At 41.9% G+C, this 25,525-nt stretch overlaps 1 long non-coding RNA gene across 1 annotated transcript in view; it reads left to right on the forward strand.

The window, feature by feature from the left end:
• Positions 1-386: 386 nt before the first annotated feature.
• Positions 387-25,525, forward strand: part of LOC120392846 — a 56,298-nt gene continuing 31,159 nt past the window's right edge. Inside the window, exons 1-2 of the long non-coding RNA XR_005591806.1 lie at positions 387-512; positions 19,180-19,251. This is a non-coding gene — a long non-coding RNA (uncharacterized LOC120392846). The remainder of the gene's footprint in view (positions 513-19,179; positions 19,252-25,525) is intronic.

Below are 25,525 nucleotides of genomic sequence, written 5' to 3' on the forward strand. Positions count from 1 at the left end.
TAGTAATTTGTACACAGTGGAACAGCTTAAACAGGAGCGATTGAGTGGAACCTTACATCAGAATATCCCGTAGCTCAATGGTTAGAGTACTCTCCTGAGAGGTGATAAACCCCTTGTGATGGGGTATACCAGACCATTTGAGGCCCCCTTCAGTAGGCCTCATGGCCCTGCCACACCCCATCGCAAGGGCTCTATCACTTCTCAGGATAGTACTCTAACCACTGACCTGTGGGATATTCTGATGTAAGGTTCCCAAGAAAAGGGCAGTGGAGAGGGTCCTCCAAGCTGCCTAGAGTGGCTGTGTGAGACACAGCCAATCAGGGCCCAGCAGCCTAGTATAAGAAGAGCTGCAGGACCCAAGCTAGTTTATTTCCTTGCTAGAGTTGGAGGAGTGTGGCTGGCTGGCTGGTGGAGCTTCAGTGCCTCAGACAGGGCAGCACTGTCAGAAGCTAGGGAAAACAAGATGGAGGCCTGAGGTGGTTGCTGGGACTCCATTAGGACAAGGCCCTGAGGTAAGGATGATGACAATGAAGGGCCATGTGGAAGTAGCCCAAGGAATTAGAGCAGCAGTGTGACATAGATAAACAATTTCTCAAGCAGAGATCAGTGGAGATATTGAATGCGTGTGTGCGCACACATACTATTTCACTGGTCAGATGTATGTATTTCACCAATACATTATATGAAAGTCATTTTCTTCTATTGTACTTCAAATAGAAGTTGTTGGGACTTGTAGCCCTAGTTTCTGCCAGTTAATTTAGAACCCTGCAATGTGTATAGGTAGTACAAAATATTCCTTTTTATTACCTTGGACTTGTCTACACTGTATTTGAAGTTCCTTCATTTTACTCATTTGACTTTTTTTGTAGCTTGCTAGGTCTCTCTCTCAGGTCTCAGGTCTTTTTTGTTTTTTGAAGCAGTTGCAGGAGGAGTCTTTCTCTCTCAAAGTAAAAAACAAAGAATGCTGATGAATGTGAGACCCCAGATATATAAAGGCTGATTTTTTTGGCATTTTGGATTGTGAAAAAAAAAAGCTGAAAAAAAAAACCTTGAAAACACTTGCTAAATACAAAACCCATCATAATTAATAATGGAAGGAGAAGGAAGGCTGGGAAACTGGGATTGCATGGAACATCTGTGCCTGGCCTGGGTCCTGGCCCTCTGGGCACTGTGTGTGGCAAAGAGATGCACCACTCTACAAAGTGACTCTGATCTATCCGGGTAGCCCCATTATTTTCAAACTCAGTGACAGCTGTTGTGATAGATTGCCTTGGGGCTTCAAAAAGGTTCTTTATGGTCTGATAAATCTTAGCCCCAGAATAAAATAAAGTGGTTAAGCCTAAATGGGATGGGATTCAGGGGAGAAGAGGGCCTAAGGGGGGTTCCTTGCATAGCTCAGGAAACTTGGTCTAGACCTGAATCTCTTTGGGAGTCCGACTCACTACAACAAAGGCAGCTGTGCTACATTACTAGTTAAGAAGGCAGTCTGTCTCTTTTCATTTCTCTAGGAGGCTTAGGGGTATATGCTTAGCATAGTTAGAATTAAATCCCTTTATTGCAAGTTTATTTACATTTGGGATTGTTTGTGCAGACAGTCATTACCCCAAAGACCTTCCTGCCTTTTTTCTGTTTATACAACACCTAGCACAATGAGGTGCAGGCCCATCCCTGGGGCTCATGGGCACTACCACAAATATTGATAGCAAGTTCGGAGGCACTGAACAGAGAACTTGAGTCTGACTGCTTTGAGGTTATCTGAGCCTAATAAATAAGACCTCTCAGAAGAAGCTTTGACTTTGCTTTCAGCAGAATTGCCTCTGGTTGTTCTTGTTGGACAACTGAAATTGAGGCAAGGCCATACCTATGCAAACTTGCGTTCAGCTAATAGTCTCCCAAGTGTCACTGAGGACATCATATAAAGACAAGGGAGTTGTTTGTTTCTGCCAGAGCTTGTACTCTTCTACAGTTGGAGTGTCCTTGAGCACAGGCCAGTCTGTCTTTATGGTTCTAGGTTAGGACAACCGGATTTGCCCATAAGTCTCCAACTGAAAACAGATTTCTAGCTCCATCATACTTAAGAATCCAAGCTCAAACATTGCAGTCCAGCATCTGTTATGATGATGCTATGGAGATATGATCAGTTGACCCCTGTAGACCTCTTTCCTTCCTTTTCCTGTCTTTAACCCATTCCCTTTGCCCTGGAGGTTGGCGGGACAAGGTGGGATCTAATGGGGTTTTTCCTTCTCCAAAACACTACTTTTCTTTAGTACACTGTAGCAAAGGACCATATGCCAGGGTATTTTGTGTAACTTGTAATGAATATTAGCAAAATTGTTAGCTTTGTAAGTGGGCATGATTTTTTTCCTAGTTGGAAACTCTATTTGAAAATAGACATTTACTTTTCCTTGCAAGGACCAATAACCAGGGTAACAACAGAGTTTAGAAGGTTTTATCTCATAATTAGGTGCAGGAAGGAAAGGAACGGTACTTTTACAAGGATGGTTCTGATCTATGTATTTGGTTAATGTTGATAATTTAGTGATAGTGGAAGGTGCCATATTGACAGCTCTTGAAGACTTGAATCCTATTTATCCTCAGTAAGTACAGCATGGGGCGTGGTAGTACAAACTTCCTGCAAACACATTGCTCCACCAATGTGCCTAAATCCTGTGCTGCAAAGACTTCCTCGAAGGATGAGAGGTCAAATCAATCCTTTTCCCTCTGCTGAAGTTGCAAACAAGAGGTGATAATTAGGACCAACTTGAGCTGGTAGGAAAAAGTTATTTTTTTAAAAAAATAGGAATAGTTCTATATGTATGTACTAGATTTTTTTCAAAATTAAAGTCAAATTCAGTTTATCAAAAATTAAGTTGTCCAAAAACTTTGGCTCACTGCAGAGCTGGCTGAAACCCCCAAAAATATTTGACAACTTTTTGTTGGAAATGTTTTAAATTCAACTTTGGGTTTTTTTGGTTTCAATGAAAAGTTTTGTTGAAACATGTTGCTGCAAAACTGCAGAAAAGCATATACTTTCCCACCTCTGACATTTTTCTAGATAAGCTATTAAGAGTTGCATCTTTGAGACTGTAAGTAGAAAAATATGTGCACTATAATCACCGATAGCACATCTTTACATGTCGTCTAGTGTGTGTTTTATCACATCAGTTATACCTGCCTGTGAAAATGGCAACTTTGCAAGACGCTTGCAAATGACATGTGAACAGTTTGATACTTAATCAATGTGGAGAGGTGGTGTGCCCTACTAGACAGAGCCATGGACTAGGATCCAGGACACCTGGGTACTATTCCCAGTTCTGCCACTCACCTGCTGGATGACCTGTGGCAAGTCACTTCACCTCTTTGTGCCACAGTTTCCCCATCTGTAAAATGGGGTCAATGATACTGACCCCTTTTAAAATGCTTTGGCATCTACTAATCCAAAATGCAATATAAAATGTAGGTGTTATTACCTGTTAATCTGCACATTGATATAGTCTCTATTTGTCAAAGTGGGTAGTTCCAAAAAGACTGTCAGCTGCTGTGTAACCACTTTTTAAAGTGGATGTTTTGCTCTTTAGGATCCTACTTGCTTTCTGTACATTGACATGTCTCTGGTTTTGCCCATATAAGAATGTCAGGATATATTTGTGCTAATTTTTTCTTGCTGTCCATGTAGCTAGTAAACTTGAGAGCAGACTGCATTCTTGAATGACATGACAATACAGTTTATGAAGGGCCTGGAAAGGTTATACCTTTAGAGAACCTATTCCCCTTTGGGACTTGAACCTACTTTCGTCAAAGCTTATGGGACCATCCTCTGAGCCTCTAGCAATGTACTCCTTACTACCCCTTTCTCTGACAGTGTCTCTCCTGGTAGCTATCACTTCCGCCAGGAGGGTGGCTGACTTGCATACTCTGACATCCCAACCACCTTATGTAGGTTTTTTTATGCCCTCATCCAAGATTTCTCTCAAGTGGTATCAAATTTCATATTAACTGGTCAATTTACTTATCTGCATTTTACCCAAATCCACACACCAATAGAGAAGAGCAACAGCTTGACACCTTTGATATTAGAAAGGCATTGGCTTTCTACAGATAGGACTAAATTTTTTTTGTCAATTCAACTGTTCATGGGTATGGCAGTCGGAATGATTGGTCTCCCCATTTCTTCACAAATTTTCATCTTGGATAACTTCCTATATTCATGTTTATGATCTGGCAGGCATTTCCCTGCCAGGCAAACTGACGGCACATTCCACAAGATCACAAGCAGCCTCAGCGGCATTCCTTGAATGAGTCCCTATTCAAGACATATGCAGAGCAGCAGCCTGGTCTTCAGTTCACATCTTCCCATCTCATTATGCCATCATTCAATACTCTAGAGATATTCTAAATTTGGATGAGTTGTACTCTAGTCTGTGTGTGTGTATATGAACTCGGATTCCTCCTACATTTACTGCATGTGAGGCACCATGAGTGGAGTGGGGTTACTAACCTTTTGTAACTATTCTTTGAAACGTTTTGCCCATTTCCATTCCATGCCCCTCCCTCCCTAGCAATCTCTCTGCATCAGTCATCTGGAAAGAAGGAACGGAGGGGGCCAGGGTCTGCTAGACCTTTATACTGGTGCACAGTGGTGTGAGACAGTACAGAGGGCACTCAAGCCACCCTGATGGCATTACTGAAGGAAAAATTTCTGAGAACTGTGCACAGAGTGTGTGCACACCAAGAGTGGATGGACATGTATAACACATCTTGAAGAACAACAGTTACAGAAAGTTAGTCACCTTTTTTAATATGGCCACACTTTTTCTGCAGGACCCTTCCTTATTTTTTTCTTCACTCCCCCTGCTCTTGTCTGCAGGACCCTTGCTTCATTTGTTGCATAAAATTGAAAGGGGGTGCTGAATAAGGCAAGGGTTAGAGTAGGGTTTTGGGGGTTTTTTTGGTGGGGGATATAACATTTATGTAGTTTTTGAAACCAGTTAGTCTGTCTTCTGCTGACCAGGACGATGCTGGTAATCTGCAAATGTGGCTGTTGCACAATTAATATGGCAAACCACCTTATACTTTCAACTGGGTGTCTGCAAAGCTGGGAATACAGAAAACAGATCAAGGAGATCAGTGTCTGACACACGGACCAAAATTCAGACAGTGGAATAAGTTTATTTATTTATTTATTTTCCTCTGATAAATGCCATCAGAACTTGAGCAATGTGGCAGATTAAGTCAGTGATTTATTAATTATGTGTGTTGGACTGAAAATATTTCATAAAGGATTGTCTCCACACACGTCCTTCAGGAATTATTTTTTTGCAGTTGCTTATTTGTCTTTATTTATAGGCTGGCTTCAGAAGCATTTACCTTTAAACCTGGGGGGGGGGGGAGGATGAATTCATGTTTGACTTTCTCTTGAGTAAGATCAAAGCCTATGTACCTTTTAAAAATTTCTCTAGTCTATTTCTCAGCATTTTGTGCATTAGCCCTTTAGAGGTGAGATCACCTCATGTACAGGAAGAGCCAATTCAAACATACATTTCACATGTTAATGGGAGTTACTTTCATAAATTCCCAGAATGCTGATGAGAGATGAAACCTGTCTATTGCACATCCTGTACAAAGCATTCTTCGAAACATTCACTCAGTTCCTTAGGTAATTGCTTCCATTTGTTACCAGCCATCTGCATGTACCAATATTTATCCCATAGGAATTCTAACTTCCTGGCACAATGATGAAAGTTAATTTAGTCAATGAACATAATGGATGTGCCCTATTGATATATTGCATCATAGATTCCACACTACTGGAAAAAGTCTGTGCATACAGTAGTTTTCAAACAAAGCATTAGTCATAGGAAAAATATCTTCTAGTGCAAAGGTTCCCATGCTGTGGTCCATGGACCACTGGTGGTCTACCAAACACTTGCTGATGATCCTTGGCGAGCTGGGTGAGCACATGGTTCTCGCTCCTTCACCACATTTTTATTCATGGCACTTCATTAAAAGACAGATTAAAGTATATTAAATACATGGCTAATATTCCTGTTCCATGTAAGAAACTGCTGTGGCTGGGTTATCTGGTCAGTGCAGGAGCTGGAAGTAGGGCAGGGGCAAAAAGTGGCTTCATGCTCTCATTATGGTCTCCTGGTAATTCTGTGAGGGACTGGGCAGCCACACTAAATAATGCCCAACTTTCCATGGCCCTAGGTGCTGTTCTGGCAGCCAGAGATCTGGCAGAGATAGAGACTCACTGATCTGGGTGCTGTGAGGAGAACATGGCACATGAGCAACTATGTCAGACCTATGGCACCTAGAAATTCTAATACACAAGGGGAATCCTTGGACAGCTGATTGGGCATCTTTTTGTCTGTGTTTCATTGGTAGAACAGCTGCTGGAATAGGTCCCAGGATAAGGTCCATGATATTTACATCCATATTTACATTAGTGTTAGGAAATATTTCACATATCTAAATGCAGTAAAGCTCTCAGGAGAGGTAATCTTCTGAATCTGACTTTGTCAGGAATAGTTTATTTGGAACTAACAGAATGAATACATTATAAAAGAGGTCTGTATGAACTGCCTCCAAGCCTTAGCGTACATACCACATGATTTCTCCCCCCCCCCCAATTTACACTAGTTTTACTCCAGTGTGTAACTCCATGAAGTTTCTCTAATTTGCATCAGTAGAAGTGAAAGGAGAATTTTAAAAGTGCACCCACATTAGCTTATACATTTTGTGCCTTGCCTTTCTGTTGAAAATGAGATCCTGTCTTTAAGACATCTGACGTACATTTTTGTACCGGTAATTTATTTGGTCAGAATTCTGTTACGCCTGGCTCAGGCAATTGTACAGAGCACTTAAGGCCAACTGAATCCTGATAGCTACTAGACATCAGTAAATAAGAGACCAGAGGTTTAGGGTGAGTTACTTTAACTGATATATTTATTTACAGTGCTCACTGTAAGGTGAAATGTACATAATTCAATAAGACTTGAAGTGCTGTAGACTGCAAAAAGACAGTTACTGCTGAAGTAACATGAACTATATGGATGGAGTCTCACATCAGTGTCAATGTACAAGGATTCAGTAAACAAACACATATATGGCAGATCAGACCAATGCATATACCACAAAGATGGCATGGGGGACAGACAAAATTGACCGTGATCATTTCAGGCTGTTATATCCTTGCTTTGTGCTATTCATAGTTTTCAAAGAAGTTAATGGACACGTGACAAATCTCTTGCCACCTTGCTCTGTAGTGGACTGCTGCTTCCCAGGTACCTGGGATTGATCTGATGTGCTTTGAAGTTTGACTTCAGTGTATCTTTATACTGTTTGTATTGACTATCATGAGAGTGGGTGTCTTGCTTTAACTAACCATAAAATATGGCCTGGGGTATTCTCAAGTTAGCTATCTGAACAAAATGTCTAGACCAATGCAGCTGACCTGTATGAGAATGCCCTGAATGCCGGACATCCGACAATGATTAGGGATTTTGGTATTAGGAATCTGGTCCCACCATTTGACCCTTCAAAGAGACCAAAGATTGTGCACTGATCAAGTTCCCTGTGGTGGCAGCAATATGTTTATGCCTCATAACCATATAGAGGTGTGGTTAACACAACAGCCTGATGAACCTTTAGCTTAGTGCTTATTTTGACAGCCTTATCTTTCCACAGGTAGCGTGGCAACATTCCAAATGCAGAGCTGGCTTTGGCTAGGAGATGGTTAATTTCATGGTCTGTTTCTGCATTCTGCAAAAGCATGCTTCCTAGGTAACAAAACTTCTCCGTGGACTTGAGAGGAACACTGTCGATCTTAATAGTTGGGTGGACATGCGCATACCCCAGCACAGCATGGTACAATATTAGTTTTATTTGGCTAATTGTGAAACCAAAATAATTGATTGCACAAGAGAAGTGATCAGTTATAAATTGAATGTCACTGATCAAATGAGCAACTAGTGCACAGTAATCAGCAAATAAAAGCTCCTTAAGTAAATCTCCCACTTTTGTGTGATCACAGAAGCATTGCAGATTAAGCAACTTCCCGTTGGTGAAGGACTGAATAAATGTTCCTCAGTCAGTGTTATGAAATGCATCCATAAGCAGAGCTGGAAGAGTGTGGGAGCCAGCACACAGTCCTGTTTGATGCATTTAGTGACTGGAAAAGTGTCCAATATCTTGCAATTTCCCACCACTCTGGTCATCATACCATTGTGAAAGGACCAAATGACAAAAATGTAATAAGAAAAGCCAAAAAGGAGTTTGAAGAACAGCTAGCCAAAAATTCAAAAGGTAATAACAAATGTTTAAGTACATCAGAAGCAGGAAACCCGCTAAACAACCAGTGGGGCCCCTGGACAATCAAGATACAAAAAGAGTGCTTAAAATGATAAAGTCATTGCAGAGAAAGTAAATGAATTCTTTGCTTCAGTGTTAACGGCTGAAGATGTTAAGGAGATTCCCAAACCTGAGCCATCCTTGTAGGTGACAAATCTGAGGAATTGTCACAGATTGAAGTGTCACTAGAGGAAGTTTTGGAATTAATTGATAAACTTAACAGTAACAAGTCACCAGGACCAGATGGCATTCACCAAAGAGTTCTGAAAGAACTCAAATGTGAAATTGCAGAACTATTAACTATGGTTTGTAACCTGTCCTTTAAATCAGCTTCTGTACCTAGTGACTGGAAGATAGCTAATGTAACACCAATATTTAAAAAAGGCTCTAGAGGTGATTCCAGCAATTACAGAGCTGCAAGTCTAACGTCAGTACCGGGCAAGCTAGTTGAAACAATAGTAAAGAATAAAATTTTCAGACACCTAGAAGAACATAAATTGTTGGGCAAAAGTCAACATGGTTTCTGTAAAGGGAAATCATGTCTTACTAATCTATTGGAGTTCTTTGAAGGGGTCAACAAACATGTGGACGGGGGGATCCAGTGGACATAATGTACTTAGATTTCCAGAAAGCCTTTGACAAGGTCCCTCACCAAAGGCTCTTACATAAATTAAGTTGTCATGAGATAAGGGGGAAGATCCTTTCATGGATTGAGAACTGGTTAAGACAGGGAATAAAGGGTAGGAATAAATGGTAAATTTTCAGAATGGAGAGGGGTAACTAGTGGTGTTCCCCAAGGGTCAGTCTTAGGACCAATCCTATTCAACTTATTCATAAATGATCTGAAGAAAGGTGTAAACAGTGAGGTGGCAAAGTTTGCAGACAATACTAAACTGCTCAAGATAGTTAAGACCAAAGCAGACTGTGAAGAACTTCAAAAAGATCTCACAAAACTAAGTGATTGGGCAACAAAATGGCAAATGAAATTTCATGTGGATAAATGTAAAGTAATGCACATTGGAAAAAATAACCCCAACTATACATACAGTATGATGTGGGGAGGGAGGAGGAGGTGCTAATTTTAGCTACAACTAATCAGGGATGATCTTGGAGTCTTCATGGATAGTTCTCTGAAGATGTCCATGCAATGTGCAGTGGCACTCAAAAGCAAACAGGATGTTAGTCTCTATCCCTTTTTTAGGGATTCCTAAGACGGAGAATATCTTATTGCTGTTATATAAATCCATGGTACACCCACATCTTGAATACTGTGTACAGATGTAGTCTCATCATCTCAAAACAGATATACTGGCACTAGAAAAGGTTCAGAGAAAGGCAACTAAAATGATTAGAGGTTTGGAACGGGTCCCATATAGAGAGATTAAAGAGGTTAGGACTCTTCAGTTTGGAAAAGAGGAGACTAAGGGGGGATATGATAGAGATATATAAAATCATGAGTGGTGTGGAGAAAGTGAATAAGAAAGTGATTTACTTTTTCGTTCTTGTATTATGGGAACAAACTAGGGGCCACCAAATGAAATTAATAGGCAGCAGGTTTAAAACAAATAAAAGGAAGTTCTTCTTCACACAGCTCACAGTCAACCTGTGGAACTCCTTGCCTAAGGAGGTTGTGAAGGCTAGGACTATAACCGGGTTTAAAAGAGAACCTCCATAGATATATCTAGTTAAGTCCATAAATGGCTATTAGCCAGGATAGGTAAGGAATGGTGTCTCTAGCTTCTATTTGTCAGAGGGTGGTGATGGATTGCAGCAGAGAGATCACTTGATCATTACCTGTTAAGTTCACTCCCTCTGGGACACCTGACATTGGTCACTGTCGGTAGACAGGATACTGGGCTGGATGGACCTTTGGTCTGACCTAGTATGGCCATTCTTAAATAAATTTTTCAGGGCATCCAAAGGTCAACACAAGTTTAGAGTCCCTCATGCTTTAAAGACTCAAAGCTGGGTTAAATCAACAAACCATATAAAGGCTGTGATTTTGCTCTCAGTATTTTCTCTGAAGCCGATGGGCTGTGAAGACCACATCTATAGTGCCCCGTTCAGACAAAAATCTACCTTGAGACTTAGAGAAGATGGTTTCCACAAAATAGATATTAAGTCCATTCAATATAACCCATGCAAGGATTTTTCCAGGAACAGAGAGTAGGGACGTAGCACAGTGATTTATCACAGTTTGCCCGAATACCCTTACATTTATAAAGTGAACAATGCTGATATCCTTGAAATCCTGTGGCACCAACTCTTGCTCCTAGATAATGCAGAAGAGCCTTGTAAGATGCCTTGCAATATGGTGGACACCCTGTCTGTAAATCTCTGCTGGAAAGCTATCCAGTCCAGGTGCTTTCCCTTGTGACATCTGCTTGACTGCTGTTGTCTTGTATAAGGAAAGGTCTAATGCAAGCTCTTTTAGTGGGTGTTGGGGGAACAACATTGATTGCTTCCTCAGATGTTTGAAGGGTGGTTGAGAAGCAAACTGAAATATTCCATCCATCAACCATGTATTTCTTTTTTGTCAGTTAAGAGTTGATTGCCAGCCCATATGAATAGAGGGATTATCCTGTTGCACTTGGGGCCATACACAGCACAGAAATCGGCAAAAAAGTTTTTAAGGTCTTTGTGGTCTGTTGCCAGTTGCAACTCCACCCCTTTCTTTTCCTACCACTGGTTTTTCATTTGCCGAAGTCTGGTCTGAACCATCTGTTTTGCTAGATGATATGCAGCCCTCCTAGCTGCCAAATCCTTATCCTTTAAGTAGACTTGATGGATAGCATGTGGTGAGTTCAAGAGCTGATATCAGCTTTTTTTTCTCCTCTGTCATCTGTTTGGAGTGGGTGTTTAGAGAGAGAAGGTTTTCTTGAGGCAATAACAGCACACTGATGGTGGGTACAGTATGGTCCCTCCCTGCCCTGTGCTTAGTCCAACAGGTGCTCTAGTGTGATATGTTCTAAACTTCACTCGCTTTTATTTGTGTATTGAAATATTGGTTAAAACTTTCTCCTTTTCTTTTTTTTAAAATGGCTTTGTGTTCCCTAGCATTGGGCTGTCAGTGAAATACGAACACCTGTACTACCTCAGGCTTGGCCCCTCTGCCCCTTTACATGCAGTATATTGAATTTCCACAAATTGCAGGTTCAGCTATTTTTGCCTCTTGAAAAATAAGAGGTCTCTTCGCTATAGTTCTGTGCCATTATTTGACATTCAAATGAAGCTTAATAAACCAAAAACAGACTGCAAAGTAACACTTAAATTCCGTGAATCTGAGTTCCCCTTTGCACTTTGGGTGGCTCTGTGTTATCCTGGATTTTTATGCTTTCTGTATGAACCATTTTATAGTAAAGGGAATACAAAAAAATTGTAACTTTCAACGAGAATAGCAAAGAATGCAGGCAGTGCCACTCTATACGTCTCAGTTTAGCCGCCTTAGTGCTGTTTACTTTGAAACCATACCAATGTTTGTGGCTGAATTTTAGCATTTTTTACCACATTCTTTCACTTCTTGAAGACAAATTTCATTTAGGCCCCAATCCACATGTTTAACTGACTTGCTGGATTGGCGCCAAAGTAGCCAGAGTATTCAGTTTGCAGGATCAATCCCCAAGATGTCTCCACTGTAATGAAATTAGGGTTGCATTTATAATATTGAAGTATTTGTTGTTTAATGAAGAGAATTGCTCTTGTAGAAACTTGAACCTAAAACAATAGTTCTCCAAGGGGGCACCTCTGGCCTTTGCTTTTCCTGCTCCTATCCCCTCTGTCCTTGCAGCTGTCACACACCCTTGAGGCCAATATGCAGCTTCCCATCATTTAAATATAAAAAAAAATGGTGCAATGTATTAAAGCTGTAATTTCATCAATAGAGCATTTTATGTTTGCCATGCTGTTTATATATAGAAATGAAACAGCATCTTCCTCATTATCCTCCTCTCATTTATTTTAAACTTGTTACTATTCATTTTTATTCCAAAAAAATAAATAGCAGAAAAGGTGGAAAATTGCTCAGTATTGTGAATGAGTCATACATCTATTTATAATAGGCAACATGGTTTCTTTCTCTCTCTCAAGATTCATAACCCACTCTTCCTATTCTGGCCCCTCTCAATCTCTGAGCTATAATCAGTAATTCACCAACAGCTGTGCTGTCTTTGAACTTTCACTTTTTATTTAAAATCTTAGCTCAGGAAATTTTTTTATCTTAACGTACGCTGGCACTTTCTCAGTAACAGTTAATATCTAGAACAACCATAGTGAAGCATCAGAGGGGTAGCCGTGTTAGTCTGGATCTGTAAAAGCAGCAAAGAGTCTTGTGGCACCTTATAGACTAACAGACGAGCTTTCGTGGGTGAATACCCATTTCATCGGATGCATGTAGTGGAAATTTCCAGGGGCAGGTATATATAAGCAAGCAAGAAGCAGGCTAGAGATAACGAGGTTAGTTCAATCAGGGAGGATGAGGCCCTCTTCTAGCAGCGGAGGTGTGAAAACCAAGGGAGGAGAAACTGCTTTTGTAGTTGGTAAGCCATTCACAGTCTTTGTTTAATCCTGAGCTGATGGTGTCAAATTTGCAGATGAACTGAAGCTCAGCAGTTTCTCTTTGAAGTCTGAAGAAATAAACTTACCTGGATCATTTCCTAACTCTTGAGTGCAATCTTAAAAGTGGTATTAAAATGGAATTTCCTAAGGGTCTTTCAAGCTGCCATACTGGATGAGCTGCCATTCTGGATGATACCAGTGGTCCATCTAATCGAGCATGCTGTCTCCAACAGCAACCAGTTGCTGCAGAGGAAGGTGCAAGAAGCCCCACAAAAGGCTGTTATGGGATAACATGTCCCCAGGGAAAGATCAGACCCCTTTCCAAAATTCAGTCTTTCAGTAGTTTTACATACCTTGTTTAGTCTGCTGAAAATCTAGATCTGTCTAATGAAAATTCAGGAATTATGGAAGTATGATGAAATTCTGCAATATTTGGAACAATAAATAAATATACTGTTACAAAGCACTATTAGTAAAGAGATGTATCTTGTGGCATTCCAACCAGATAGACATGACTTTCTGGCAGAACTGATGGAGAACTGTGTAGTACTGAGATGGATATAGTGAATGCTGAAGATGGACTATTTTCTGGGTTGGTTATGAATTGCATCTTCATGGCTCAGGTCTTCTGAGGAATTTGTCAATACCATCTTCTTAAAGGGAAAGACACTGGGGTTTTTTTCCTTCTAAAACATAGTACGTTTAACCATTAGCGAAGGTCTCTTCTCTTGGCTGCTATGTGCCAATTTGCCTAATCAGATTATACACTTAAGTTTATTTTGACCAAAGGAAATATCAAAATAGATCTGTAATAAAAGCAGCAACTTAATATTATTTGTTCACTTTTACACAGGGAAACTTCTTTAATCTTCTTAGTTGTTTGTTTGTTTTTCTATTACTTATTAATAGGCATGGTGTTGAAATTAGACTTTTTATGTACAGAAAGGAAGTATATTGCTTGCATTTTCTATTTCACTTAATGAGTCATTACTTTCATTCCTGAACATATACTGTAGATCTTTAATTTGCAGCCTATATTTTACATTCTGTTGGAGATAGATAAGGGTACTATGGAAAAATGTGATCATGTAATTAATGATGGCATCATAATGCATATGCACAAGAAGGCAGAATTGTGTTGCACAGGGAACCTTAATTCTGGCATTTCCTAACTTTTTTTTGAGTGTTTGCAACCTTAATAATCCTCTTCTAACATACATTGTGTTATGTGTGTGTGCATAATTTCCTAGGCTTTTAAAAAAGCAAACAGAAATTCCATCATGTGGTATTATATTGATGCACACATGATTCATCAGAAGGATTGGAACTTTTAGATCCAATGCACAGAGCTCTGACACTTGAACTAACAAATGGTAGTGATAGCAGTAGTAGGTTGTTATCCTTTGTATGGACCAGCGCTAAAAGGGGTGAGACATTGTGTCAGTGGGTTTCACAGATACTTGTTAGCTGCAGAGGAATGGTGAGACTAAGATCTCTGGTTACATTCCAGGTTCTGGCATGGGAGGGGCAGTACTCTCTAATGAGCACAGACTCTTCTGCCTATTACCCCTTCTACCCATCTTTCCCTGCAACCCATCCTTGCCCTAGTCCTGCCTCTTTTCCACCCCTGGCTCTTGGTCCTAGTGCCATTCTCCTTGACCATCCAGTCCTAGTCTCACCCCTCCAAACTCCTCATCCCAGTGTCTCCACCTCTGTTTCCTTACTCAGCCATTTCAAATTCACCCCATCCCCCAGTTCCTTGTCCCCAGTCTCCTTGCCCAGCCAGCCCCAGTTCCCCCTCCTAATTCCTCATCCATTCTCTCTGCCCACCCTGTTGGCCTCCATTTCCCCCCCCTCCCGCCCCCCTCATGCATGTTTCCCAAGCCCACTTGCACGCAGTTCCAGTTTCCCACCCTGGGCTCTTCCTTGTCCCTCCCCAGACTCCCTTGTTCAGTCTGTGTCCCCCTCCACCAGTTGTCCTAATCTCCTTATCTCACCAGTCCCAGTGTCTCCCTTACTTCTACTACTAGTTCAAGACTTCTCCTCCCCTGGTTTCTTGTCCCAATCTATTCCCCCACCCTTCACAGGTCTGGCTCTTGTCTCCTTTGCATTCAAATGAGGCAAATTCCTCCTTACTGCCTGGGCATCAGAAGGGTGGTCACTGAGAACAAAAACACTCTCTCCATGCTTTCAGTTCTGGTACCCCGCTTGGCCCATTCTACAGCAGCCCCAAAGCTCAGTTGCAGAGAAAATTTTGGTCAACCGCAGGCTGGATCACGCCTATTGTAGATGGAATCTTCAAGGAAATGAGCTGCAAAGCTGTGGCAATCCTCTAGTGAGCACATACAATCTGTGCTTCTTTTTTTTTCAAAGGCTTATAACATGGCCAAATTTAGGCAGATTTTTCACAGGGAGACAAAAGGTACATCCCTGGAAAAGGGGCCAAATTTCATGTTTCTGCTATAAGTCATGGGATGCTAGAGCTTTTCAAAGAAAAGGTTGTGAGAATTTTGTAAGATAGGGAAAAAATACATTGTTTTACCCACCTTCAATCTTAGAAATAGCTGAATGGTTTTGGTTGAAAGTTTCCAAAAACTTTGGCAGACACTCGGCATGGAAAATTTCAACCCCAGTGGTTCAAGTTTGGCAAAGTTATAAGCAACTAAAACAGGATCTGATAATGGGAAGTACAGGGCAACCTTAATCATAGGTTAATCTTCTAAAGAATTATGGTAAAGCTACAGACACACAAGACATGGAGATTCTCTACGGCATAACTCTGTTAGACTTTAGCGGGGTTACACCTGTAAAGAATTTAGCCTATGGTCTCTGGCTCAAATGGTTTACAATCTTAGGGTCTGAAACAATAAGCACTTGTTACCAGGCATAGTGCTTACTGTGATAGCTCCACTGACTTGAACAAGACTTCTCTTTGTAGTAAGAACTATACTGCACTGTTTGTTTGCAGGATCAGGGCCGGCTCCAGCGTTTTTGCTGCCTCAAGCAGTGGGGAAAAAGCCCCAAACCCTGCAATCAGCGGCACTTCGGCGGGAGCTCTACCGCTGCCTCTTCATCCTTTGGCAGCAATTTGGCAGCAGGTCCTTCCCTCCAAGAGGGACTGAGGGACCTGCCACCGAAGCACTGGACATGCCTCCCCTTTGCGTTGGCCACCCCAAGCACCTGCTTGCTGCGCTAGTGCCTGGAGCAGTCCCTGTAAATAATACCACTTGGGAGTGTTTCAGCATCAGTGTAGTAACTGGTTGCCACTTTCTGCCATCTCACTAATGAGAAATCTTTCCATTAGTTTTCTTATCAAGAATACCATTCAATAAGAAGTCTATAGCCCCTAGCACTCCTTAAAACATTATAATTCTTAGTCCCAAGTGGGGCAGAGGTAAATCAAACTGTATGAAATCTAAATGATCTGAGCACAGCTTACATTTGCCTTCTGTTAAGCAACACTGAGCAAATTTAATGTATGTTCACTGCCAACTAACTGTTCCTTTTTTTCCCTCCCAACATGTCTATTATACCTATTTTGTGTGTGTACCATATTTACAGATAGCTTGCATGAATGTGACTATGGAGGATTTCTCCTGCAAAATAAACAAGACAAAAATATTACAGTATTGCCTGTCAGTTATTTGGCCTAGGTTTTATTATAATTGGATGCTGACAAGATGCTGCCAGTAGTGAACCAAATTTGTTGTAAAAAATTATTAACTTTCAGAAGAATATCTGAAATTAACTCAGAACCATTTAGAGCCATTAACTCGGAGCCATTTATTCAACTTGTCCAACATCCTTTTTTCTCCTGCGAGTGTGACAAAGGTTTGCAGAAGGAAATATGCTTTTATTTTTTGAGAATTTTGCCTTTTTCATGGCAAAATGACACTTTTTTCATCTGTCTGAACTGCCTTTGATTCAAAGATCAATGGAAAAATTAGAGGCAAAATAAAGTATTTGCTAAAGTTGGTTGGAGAGACTTTCACCCTTTATTGTCTGCCTATTGTACACCAGCTTATTATAACTGAAACCCAGACTTAGAAGTGACTCCACCAATCTGTTCCTTTCCTGTCCACCCTTGAGTTGGCTGAGTCCAAATGGATCAGATTTGGGGCATTGGTACTTGCAGGTGCCATAGCGTGTCTGTCCGTTGGATGTATTCTCCTCTATTTGGAATCATGAATGATGGCCAGAAAGGAAGCATTGGTGGCATAATAATTTGTTTCACCGTTTCTTGAGTCTTCTATTAAAGTAGATAAGATCTTCAGGGCAGGGCCTATTTCTTACTTTGTGTTAGGCACTGCAGAAATACAACAGGCCTCGATCCTGATCTGGGCACTTCTGCAATACAATTACACATTTGGGGGGGACCCAGATGTTAAAAACGTTCTTTAGGGTGTGAAGTTAAGAACTCAAGTTACGAAAAGCTAAATTAACAGTTGAACATGCAACTTAATTCTGCCCCCTTGTGCATTCCCCCCCCCCCCCGCCAACCCTGATACAGTTGCTTCAGCAACTCCCTGGTATTCCCAGTGCAGTTGATGGTGGTGGTGGCGCTGCTGCTTTAGCAGCAATGTGAACCTGGCCTCGGAATCATAGACACCAATTCTGTGGGTTCTCAAGAGCTGGAGCACCCACAGGAAAAAAAAATTAGTGGGTGGTCAGCATCCACCAGCCACAGCTGTTTGGTGGGGTGCCACCAATCCACTCTTTGGCGGCATGGGGAGGGCAGAGAGCAGCGAGCGGCAGGTGGGCGGAGTGGGGATGGGAAGAGGCAGAGTGAGGGCGGAGCCTCATGGGAAGGGGGGGAGTGGAGGGATGGCGCCTCAGGGGAGAGCAAAGGTGGAGCACCCCTGGGGAAAAATAAGTCAGCACCTATGCTCCGAATGTTTAGTGTTTTGGGCAGGCTGGTAAAATTTCTCATTAACACAAGTGAGAGAAGGGAAATGGCTGTTTTGACTAGTTCATATCTCAGCTGAATCTAAATGAAATTTCAGTGGAAAAAGAAAAGTTGTTGTAGTCCAAATGGATTTCTCCTGCTGAATATCAGACTTGTTGCAAACGCTGGAAGCATGAGAATTGCTCAAAGAAAAGATTGCAAGAATCCTTTATAGTGGAAAGTGCTGGCTATCTAAATATAGGGGTCACTAATATTTAATCACTCCAACTTCCCTTTTTATAAAACAATCTGAGGACTGGAGAGAGAGCAGTGCCTGGTCTACACAGAAGTTTTATTGGTATAAGTACATCAGTCAGGATGTGGAGGGAGGAAAAGCCACTGAATGATGCAGTATGTCAGTATAACCTCCATTATAGACACAGCTTTGTCAAGAGAGCAGGACTTCTGCCAACAGCTAACTTTATATGGGGAGGTGGTGTTCTACACTGATGGAAATACCTCTTCTGTTGTATGCTATGTCTACTCGACAAGGCTATGTCGACATAGTTATGCCTGTGTAGTCTCTATAGTATAGATCAGGGGTCACTTTCAGAAGTGATGTGCCGAGTCTTCATTTATTCACTCTAATTTAAGGTTTTGCGTGCCAGTAATGCATTAACATTTTTAGGTCTTTCTATAAGTCTATAATATATGACAAAACTATTGCTGTATGTAAAGTAAATGAGATTTCTTAAAATGTTTAAGAAGCTTCATTTAAAATTAAATTAAAATGCAGAGCCCCCTGGACTGGTGGCCAGGACCCAGGCAGTGTGAGTGCCACTGAAAATCAGCTCGTGTGCAGCCTTCAGCACATGTGCCATAGGTTGCCTACCCCAGTATAGCTATAGATATCATAACATATTGAACCAGAAAAGCTTGATGTGGGTTGGGGAAAGATATAAATGGATTTGGGGTAGTAAAAACTGGAATCCTGGAATAACACCCCCTCCCCCCTGATAAATAAACACAGAGCACACAAATAAAACACTGATTCACAAAACAGTACTCTTAAAAGCTAAAAACATCAGTATTATGTCTGACTGTGCAACTGTGCTGACTGATTTGTTCTCTATAAGGTCAGCTGAAGATGCTGTATGCATACCTTTGTCAAGATGATGCCTTGTGAGGGCACTGAAATATTGAAGAGTTCACATTTGTTTCAGATAGAAGGAAGCAATCTAACAATGTTTTAGGTAATGCCAAATAACTTGAGGAAGACATTAAGAATAAATTTCCAACTAACGAAAACAGGCATTAGATGCATTCATATTTATTGTAATATTAATGGTCAAGATTTTTTATAAATGACTAGTGATTTTTTTTTTCAGGAACTGCTGAGCACCAACCTTCAGGAAATCAAGCACCTTAAGAAGTCTCAGCTTGGGCACCCAAAAATCACGGTACCTAAAATCACTATTTTAAACCTTGACCCATAACTACAAATTTTCTCCAGGGTTTTCAGAGATTTGGAGACACTAAAGAGGCTCCAAGTTCAACCTACCAGTGGTTTTCAAACCGTGGGTCATGACCCAGCACTGGGTGGCAGAATGTAAAGCACTGTGTCATGGTGGCTCTGGCCAGCACTGCCGACTGGGCCATTAAAGTCCCATCGGTGATGCTGCCTGGCCAGGGCAGGCTAGTCCCTACCTGTTCCGACACCATGCTGCATCCTGGAAGCCGCCAGCAGTAGGTCTGGTGCCTAGGTAGGGGGGCTCCGGGGCTCCATGAACTTCCCCCACCCCAAGCACCAGCTGCACACTCCCATTGGCTGGGAGCTGGGGGCAGTGACTGCGAGCGAGAGCCACGTGGAGCCGCTTGCACACCTCCATCTAGGAGCCGGACCTGCTGCTGGCCACTTCTGAGGCACAGTGCGGTCTGTGGTGCCAGGACAGGCGGGAAGCCTGCCTCTGCCTCTGCACCCCAGCTGCACTGCTGACCAGGAGCTGCCAGAGGTAAGCCCATGCCCCAGCCATGAGTCCCCCCACCCAAACCTGGAGCCCCCTCCTGCACTCCAAACCCCTCATCCACACCCAGAGCTCTGCTCCCCTCCTGCACCCCAACCCCCTGCCCCAGCCCAGAGCCCCCTCCCACACCCATAACCCCTCATTCCTGGCCCCACCCCGCAGCCCTCACCCCAGCACACCAACCCTCTGCCCCAGCTCTGAGCCCCTCCCACACCTCAAACCACTCATCCTCCCCCAGCTCCTTGGGGCCATGGGCATCAACAATTTTCTTCAACTGGGATGCCAGAAAAAAGCTTGAAAACCACTGCTTTAAACCTTCAACACTGAATATCCCATATAAGGACCACCATCTTATTGGTCATGGCTGACTGGACAGAACTTTGTTGGTTTTGTTGTTGTTTGTAATATCCAGACCTCAATAGAAGAGGATTCATTTTAGAACCAAGTAGTTTACCTCATTATTCAGCCAGAATATTGAATGTCTTATTGCCGTCTTCCCCCTTAGAAGCTTAACCCTCTGCCTTTGAGCACTCCCATCTGAGTTTGGCAGCCTGATTTTCAACTGGTGTATATCCACATAGCTCTACCTGGTCTTTTCATTCCAACATTTTAAACCCAAAGTGTATGGATAAGTATCCCAGACCAAATTATTGAATTTGAACTTCAAAATTCATAAGAGCTAACCAATCACTACTAGGATATATTTGTTTCAAACCTGCAAGGAATTATTATGAGAAGGGAGTCCAAAAATCACAAATGGTTAGCAAATACCTTGACAGTTTCCTTCCACGAATGTGTGTTCACCAAAACATTTTTTATAGTTTCATTTTGGTACCCCATATTTGACTTTCATATGAACCTTGGCAGAGTAATGATGTCATCTTTATGTCAATGCTTTTGTAGAGTTATACTGTTGCTGTGGTGATGGTTGTTAGAAGTGAACTAGCAGAGGGTGAATGATCAATATTGGTAGAAGTGCTTTTCGTGTCCTCTAGCATGTCTCTGGTGATTAACCTGTACAGCTTGCTGGAAAAAAACCTGATGCCTGTTGTCTGTGTCTTGTGGCTGTTCTTGAATAATATAGTGGATATTGTATAAATGAACAGGTGAGAGAGGAAAAATGTTGGGCTTGATTCTGATCTCACCCTGGTTTTATGCCAGGGTAACTCCATTAAGGGAGGTTGGTTTTGTTTGTTATCTATTTGTATCAACCACAACAATAATTAACTAAGGGTACATCCAGACTAACCGCCGAATTGGCGGGTACCGATCGATTTTGCGGGGATCGATATATCGCGTCTCATCTAGACGCGATATATCGATCCCCGAACGCACTCCCATCAACTCCGGAACTCCACCGGAGCGAGTGGCGGTAGCGGAGTCGACGGGGGAGTCGCGGACATTGATCCCGAGCTGTGAGGACAGGAGGTAAGTCGGGATAAGATGCTTCGACTTCAGCTACGGTATTCCCGTAGCTGAAGTTGCGTATCTTACCTCGACACTGCCCCCCAGTGTGGACCAGGCCTAAGCATTGGGTTGGAACGCAGATGATCTGGGTTAAATTCTCAGCTTTGTCATGGACTTCCCATGTAACCTTGGGCAAGTCATTTAATTCTCCTGTGCCTCAGTTCCTCATCTATAAAAACAGGAATAATATCTGAAGATAAATTCATTAGTTTGTGAAACGCCTACATACTACAGCAGAGTATGTAGATGGATATACACTCTGTAAGTGAGATCAGAATCAGGACCTTTGTGGGATCTCTCAGATGAAACAAGTTAAATGTTGAACATTAACATGAGCGTATATAAACTGATACCTGCCAAAGATCTAATAAGTAAAATGGAAAGAATCTGGGCTGTGATGGAGTTGGGAAGGGTGGAATTATACTATCATTGCAATATCTTTGTGATGGGTGGCCTCAAACCATTAAAATGGGGATTAGACATACTGTAGACTTTGATCACTGGTGGAAGAAAAAGGAGAGGTAAATGCTGTAGTTCTGAACCCCCTTTTATCAACTGCTGGGTTGGTGGCTTGCTTATAGGTGATAGAGAGGATGAGAGAAGAAACCTAGAAGCCACAGAAAGAAGTTGTCTGTCTCGGCAACACAAGGTCCCCACAGCTGTGTAAATAGATGACATGTTCTGCTATCACACATGCTGAATGTTGTAATTGAAAGCTTTACTGGATCTTACATACATATTGAACTAGATTGTGGCTTAAAAGCCACAGCCCTATATAGGGCCACACTGCTCCAGGAGGAGCACAGAAGGGCTTAGATAAACAGTCTCTCTGGGGCTGCTCTTGAGCTTAGAGAATGACAAATCTACTCTATTCATTAAGATTGCTTCCCTTTGGTGCACTAGCCTCACTTTGTGGGAGAATGCAAAGATGAGGGAAATAGGGGATGGTGGGAAATTTGGGCCCTGACCCTCTCTCCCTCTTCGCAATTCTCTTTTTTTCCTCTTCTGAGCCCTGTGGAGCAGAATAGGACACTGCATTCCCCAGAGTATAAGGCTGGCTACTGTGACCTGCACAGCTGACAAGGAGAAAAGGTAGATGACTTTTTGCTGGTCCAGGGGTTGCTCACAATCTGGGCCATAACTAAGGCAAGTGTAACTCAGAAATCAGGAAGTTTTATTGTCTGTCTTGTGCTGAACAGCAATAGCTGCTTGGTGGCAGGGGACATGGTAGGAGCCAATCAACTTTTCTGCTACTGTCAAGAGACCCTGATTAATGACTTTGTTTATTTTCTACAGCTTCCAGGATTTTTTTTTCTTCTATCTCATAGGAAACCTTGATTTTTATCAGATATTTCATTGTGAAACATGCCCTTTTTCCACACATTTTCTCAGATTCACTTCAGTGAAGAATGTAATTGTGTGATCTTTGTATCAAGGGGACATTTAAAATAACTTTAACTGATCTGAATGAAATTACTTATTTAGCAAAGCACTTTTTGTAAAGCAACAAACTGCTATACTGAAGCATAATAAAATGTTAAATGGATATGATCAAAATTGGCAAGCTACAAAAATGAAACAAATTAGTCTCTTTTCAATCAGTTCAAGTGTCCAGAGCGTTAGTTGAGTGTTTAAATAAAAGGGAGCAGTATCTGTCAAAGCCATTTGATTTGAAAAACCAGCAGCAGTGGTTGTGATGAGAGCTGAACAAGTAACCGCAGCAAATAATATCAACAAATTCAGTCACTTTTTCTGATTGCAGAATGGCCATGAACGGATCAGGATTTTCTCACATTTATTTAAAATGTACTTTGTTTTGCAAGTTATTTGTAGACAGGGGCTCTGGAACAATTTGTATAGTAGGGGTGCTGAGCGCCATTGACCCAAACTGTAAACCCTGGATTTGACAGAAACCACTTCAAGCCAGGGGCTGCTACTGTACCTCCAGCACCCCTAGCTCCAGCACCTGTGCTTGTAGAAGGGAAGGAAGAGGGCTTACACTCTGGATCAATTTTGATCAGTTTGCTGCAGGTATCTGATCATTATTTGAAATTTGAGCTGTTCTGGTTGGTGGGGGTGATGTTTATGTTCCCAGAATGGATAAGCCTGATCCTGAAGAGCATAATCCTGCCAATTTTTCCACATGGGCAGACCCTTGCTCCCATAAGAAGTCCTCCTGAAGTCCACCTGCATGGAACAACTTTCAGGATCAGAGCCACAGTTAAGAGGCATTCTTGAGGAAGCTAAGGAAGACTTAAATATCTCAGGAAGAGGGACCGGGCTATGGAAATGTAGCAGATAAACAGGTTTAGGGAATTAAAAAAACAACCATTTTTCCTTGCTGGGTCACCCAGCCCTTGCCTGAACAATGTTTTCTAGAAATGGTAGGTTACTGTCAGATTCATTGGCTAGGTGCAGAGTTTTAATATACGCTTTACAAACAGGAGTCCCTGTTAACTGCACAAATTATCCATGAACTATTTAACTGTTTGAAAAATCTATTTCAATAGGGTTTAGTTTAAGCTTATAATCGAGAGGCTTTCCAAACTCTCCTACACCTTTGCAGAATGGGGCAGAGATTCTAGTCCCAGAAACCTTGGGTCCCATTTGTACTCCCTTTGCCTTCACCATTCCCCAGCTCCCTGACAGGTCAGCTTCAGAGGAGACATGCTTCCAGGTAATTCCCCGGCAGCAACTGCTTAACACAGCCTGGGGCCATCTCAGGTTGCATTAAACTTTCACTAAATTTTCCAGAGGCCTTGTAATGATTGATGTGCATCCCTTCCCCATCCTTGCCTGCTCCCATTCCTTATCACAGATCCATATCCCTGAAGAGAGGACATGCCACCAACTCTGCCCTATGGCCTGGCAGGTTGCATTGAGTCTAGTTTCTTTCCCTTCATAGTAGAAGTGAGAATATGGCCCTGAATATAATGAGCATTATTAAAAGCTTTTTCGTGTTTGTCTATAAAATGACAAGCTAATGAGAAGATTAAGGTAAAGAAATAAAACATGGTAACAAAGTGAAGAAATCTTTAAAAATTATCTTTATATAAAACAATTCTGATAACTGGATTGTTAGGACAGCAAACACACCTAAAATAAAAACTCCCTACTTTCCCATTGATTTTTCTTTTAATGGCAAGATTCTGTTAAGTCCCAAGTCTGATTTCTGTACTTCCCAGTTTCTTTCATGGATTATTTTGTCCATTATCACAATAGGAGGATACATTAAGTATAAACTTGTTTTATTTTTTCCCCCTGGATATCACTGGTAAATATTAGCTACACCCACTGAGCTGTAACTGAATTTACTGAGTGAAATGATTCTTTCTGAAGACATGTTAATGTTAGCTGACAGCTGGAGGGTTAGTAATAAATATCACTGGTTACCAAACAAAGTTTATCAATTCAAACCTACCTTACATTTTAAACTGTGTTTATTTTGTTTCCAGATGTTTTGTTTACATTGTCCTGTGCTTCAGAACTATGGCAAATGGACTGAGAGGGCTTGTTCAGGTAGCATCAGAGCTATCAGTGAACAAACAATAGAGCAAAGTGAACATTTTCAGCATTGTGAAAATCTTTGGGGAATTAGGTACATTGAGCTGCTTGTAAAATGGAAGCTGCACATTAATGAGGGCCCCAGTTCAGCACAGCTCTTAAACCATCTGCTTAACTTTAAGCCTGTGTTTAAGGCCCATTGAAGTCAATGTATTGGTTCGTAGTTCTTGCTAGTTGCACAGCATCTGCATTCCCTATAAAAGCCAACCCCTTGTAGCATGGGTGGTGGAACCAGGAGAGAATGGGGTTGTAACATACCCACAATGGAAATACTGTGGAGACTCTACCCTTATGTAAAACTTGCACATGTGGTGGGTGGGGGCAGAGGTGAGAGCAAGACCGAGAGGGGCTGGAGTGGCCATGGTGGCACCCAGGATCAGATCGGTGAGCAGGTAGGAACCATTGGCACTCTCCAATCTGAAGCCACCTCAAGTAGCTCCCCTCATTGCCCCTCTTATACCTCTTTCCCCACATCCCATTCACAGTGAGCTTCTGCCCCACCCCACCACCCACCATGCAGAAGCAAATCCCTGATTCCTCAGGAAAAAAATGGTACTAAGCTTTCCCAGCCAAGCAGTGTCTCATGTGTTCTGAGATACATTTGCCATCTGTCCAGGGAAAAAAACAAAACCTCAGTCATTAAGCAATTTTTTTTAATGACAAAGCCACTCAGTGGTAT

This window comes from Mauremys reevesii, linkage group 1 (genome assembly GCF_016161935.1).
Source record: "Mauremys reevesii isolate NIE-2019 linkage group 1, ASM1616193v1, whole genome shotgun sequence".
Classification (NCBI taxonomy): domain Eukaryota; kingdom Metazoa; phylum Chordata; order Testudines; family Geoemydidae; genus Mauremys; species Mauremys reevesii.